The sequence below is a fragment of the Anoplolepis gracilipes genome, chromosome 9, assembly GCF_047496725.1.
Source record: "Anoplolepis gracilipes chromosome 9, ASM4749672v1, whole genome shotgun sequence".
In the NCBI taxonomy this organism is placed as follows: Eukaryota; Metazoa; Arthropoda; class Insecta; order Hymenoptera; family Formicidae; genus Anoplolepis; species Anoplolepis gracilipes.
Genome location: NC_132978.1, coordinates 5,491,798 through 5,495,991, shown reverse-complemented (window position 1 = coordinate 5,495,991; position 4,194 = coordinate 5,491,798). Strand labels below are relative to the sequence as shown.

The 4,194-nt window shown below is 29.6% G+C and overlaps 1 pseudogene; it reads right to left on the bottom strand.

Annotated features, from left to right (window-relative positions):
* Nucleotides 1-385: 385 nt before the first annotated feature.
* LOC140669619 (uncharacterized) lies at nt 386-1,161 on the bottom strand (annotated as a pseudogene).
* Nucleotides 1,162-4,194: the final 3,033 nt, after the last annotated feature.

Here is a 4,194-nt window from a genome sequence, read left to right as displayed (position 1 = left end):
TCAAAGTAGATCCGATTATTGAAGAGGAGTTTTCTCCGCCACGCGAACCAAAATTTATATAATTTGAGCTTCTTTTTAATATTTGTTTTTGAACCTCTTTCTTCGCTATTATCTCTTAAAGATTGTGGAATCGAAGTAGATCCGATTACTGAAGAGGAGTTTTCTCCGCCACGCGAACCAAAATTTATATAATTTGTGCTTTTTTTAAATATATTTGTTTCTGAACCTCTTTCTTCGCTGTTATCTCTTAAAGATTGTGGAATCGAAGTAGATCCGATTACTGAAGAGGAGTTTTCTCCGCTACGCGAACCAAAGTTTCTATAATAAAAAACTGAGATTTTATTATTGATATAGGAAGATTTTTCATTTTAAATAAATATTAGAGTTAGTGTTTTACACACTTTTGAAGATTGAAACATTTTGTTGATGGAGGTGCGCGTTTCCTATGCACATTAGATATTGTTCTAAAGAAAAGAAAAAATAATATAAAAAAATCGTTTAAATTATACAAAAAATGCTATTGTAAAAGGAATATAAGATATTTATATCTTAAACTAAAAACACATTTTATTATTTATTCAATATAATTTCTGAAGAATTTTATTATTATTACCTTCTTTTAATAAATCATTTCAAAAATTGCATATTTTCAAAAAATTCACAAGCCTTTCTTTTAAAAGCACTACTTCCAGTAGTTGTTTCTTCCTGTCTCCTGCTTTTTTTCTCTTGTATATCGTTCTCTTAGTCGTGTCCATCTAGTTTGACATTCATCCGTTAGTAATAAAAATGACACTAAATTAGTTATAATCTATTGTATGTATAATAATGATACATATTTGTAATTTCATGACAATACTTTTTCAATATTCATCTACTAGTAGTCTATTATTACGTACCTATCCTATTTAATGTATTTCCTATTTCTATCCAGGCATTCTGCTTTTTAATAATATCTTTGAAATCAGTTAACTCTTTATTATATAAATAGGGATAGTTACGCACTAAAGAAATGAGTGAAGCATCTCCATCTGTTTCATTTTGATCTAAATACAAATTTTTCTTTTCATTTTGTAAATTATCATAATCTTGACTATTTATATCAATGAAATCTTTATTTTCATATTGATACTGAGAATCATAAAAATATGAAGTGTGATCCATTTCAATATCCTATAATCATATAAAATATTCATATATAATTAATGTATAAAAAATAAATATCAAAATAAATATAATATATATAAATATGTGTAAAATATTATATATAAATAAAAATTATAAATATGAAAAATATATATAATAAAATTTAGATTTCTAATACTGACCAATATTTTTTCTTCTTTAGATTAAATAGCAAGGTTAGAAACTGATAAATCAGTGAAAGTAGTTTCTTGAGATCTGGTTGCATAACGTAAAGAATTCGTCCTTACGGATTTTTCAACTCTTTATGCATTATGTTTTGTACACTATGCAAGATCCGCAGAATGAGAAGTGGGGATAAAAATGAAGGATTCTGATTGGTTTATTTCCTTATGCTTTATGCATTATGCGTTATGCTAAAGTGTGTGCTGTGGCCTTTAAAAGAAACAGGAGGGAGCATATGGCTCGAGCTAAACGGACGGAAATGCCTATATGTACCAGCATAAAAGTGGACATTTAAAATGGCTGCTTATGGGCGCCAAAATTGAATGGCTTTTCGGAGATGCTGGAAGAACAAAGTTTTAAATCAATATTTTAATTCTAGGCATTGGAAAGCTAGGAGTATTTGATAAGCACGAAAACAAAGGATAAAATATAGATAGAAGGAAACAATAATATAAAGATATAAATGTCATGTTTTGTGCATATAAAATTAAAAAGTTAAGTTTAGTTGAACAAAAGTGTAAAAACGCGTACATTTCGGCTTGTCTTCAAGCCATCTTCAGCGCTAAACAATCATAAAATACATCGAAAAAAGAAGATAACTCTAAAGGACAATAGTTAGTGTTTCAGACGATACATAATTATGAGTAATATAAAAGAAACAATTTATCGCGAAACATATAACGCAATTTGTTTATTATCGTTCAGTGTGATACGTTCACCAATAATGTCAGAATAACGTCCATTGTTCGTTGTTAATGTTTTGAAGTCAAAGATAACATTCGTTGGAGTAATTGGATTTTTTTAGAAAATTGGTAGATTTGTATCTATAATCAGTCAATCAAACAATCGAAATGAATAATGTGTGTGTGTCGAAATGAATCAAAGTTTTAAATATAAATATGGAATATACTTTATATTTTTAATAAAATCAACTCAATAAGATTAAATTGAAATATATAATTTTAATATGCAACAAATAAAATAATATATATTAATAATATTGAAATTTTAACACATTGTTTACTGTCTTTTAAATAGTATATCTAAATAAAACATAACCTTCAAAACATTAAATTCTTGTTATTATATTGATAACAATTATTAACCGATGAAATGTTATCCCATAATTTCGTCTGTTGTTGTTATGCCACAGGCCTGACAATGCACCATAATTTTATTTCACTATTTTTTTTAGAATTAATAATTGTGCAAAATAATACGCACATGTGTCTCTCTGACAACAGCTGCAGACGATGCTAATAAGCGTCAAAAAAGTGGACACTCAAGATGGCGGCTTCTGTCAGCGATTTGGCTAGTCCCCACCATCGATACATTCCCTCCTGTTTCTTTTTACTCTTTGACCTAGACAAACTAGGATTAAGATTAGATATAGGTTAAAGATAAAAATGTATTAAGAAAAAGATAAATAAAGGTTGGAATAGTCTCTTCGGCGCGAAGCTGGAGACTTAAAACCCAGGGTTTTTTTTTATATTATGCATAACAACAATTTTTTTTGTTATTTTACAATTAATTATTGATGTATCTCAAATGGAAGTTATAACTTTTGTTCTAAAAATTATTAATCTAATGTAATACAAAATAAGAATTAAATTTATTCTACTTGTTTAGTTCATTCAATTTATATTTAAAAAAATGTATCTTAAATATTAAATAATCACTTTTTAAATTAGCATGTGTTACGTCCAGACTCGGAAAAGATGAGTTAGTGGAAGGACGCGACTTACCCGTGTCGAAACGCGCTTCTTACTCTAGACGCTTTCGACTCGAACGAACTATACAGAGTCCTTAACCTGTCATAGACCTCGAAGGTCTCTTTATTAGGCCAGTAGGCCGTTCGTTCCGTAGTCCCTTTTCGGTAAGGGAATTAAATCTCTGTTACACAGGACGGGACCTTGTGCGATTTCGGATTAGGGAAGTAAAAGTGAGGTTAATTAATTAAATTAATTATTCAAATTAAATATTATAACTTATTATAAAAATTTTAAGGAAATCAAGAAGAATAAACATACAGAATTTAACATTATTATCCGTGGTAACATAGAAAGAAATATGAATATATATATTTGTAAAAACTACTAACGTAATGTGTAGATGGTTGTATTTGTAATTATTATCGCGGACGTTACACAAATTCGAAGGTCATCAGTCAGAAAAATGCGGGAAGAATTCTAACGTTAAATCTTAGGTTCTGACTGATCATTACAATGTATAATTTATACAGTAAAACAAATTAAAGTAATATCAAAATGTATAAGTGACTAAATGTAAAAATATTGATGATGGTCAGAAATGTATTCGCCGCTCACATGTGCGTTAAATTAAAATTAAGAGTTTGAGATAACTAAACATGCATCCGAATGAAAATTAAATATATATATATATATATATGTGAGAATTACTATGGTTTATTATGATAGAATGGAAATACATGTAAGTAATATAAAAGGTGTGTGTCGCTCGCTGGTTACGACTAGACTAACTAACTCTTTGTTACTTGCGTTCGCCAATCTCACTGCTTGCAGCGCCGCACTTTTTTAGGCGCGAGGTCCGATTCCTACATTCGGCCATTCCTCGGTCCCCGAGGAGTATATGCGATAGGGTTTCATATTATTAACGGACGACGTAGTAACTTCAGGTCCTTCACCTCCGTACGATTTCGTTATTTCGTACCGATCGTTACATAAAATTCGTGACACTCGATAAGGCCCTAAGAATTTTCGTTTGATCTTTAAACCTGGAACAAACTGAGTTCTACGAATCGCTACCAGATCGCCTTCTTCGTATAATCGAGCTTTTTTTCCGATACTT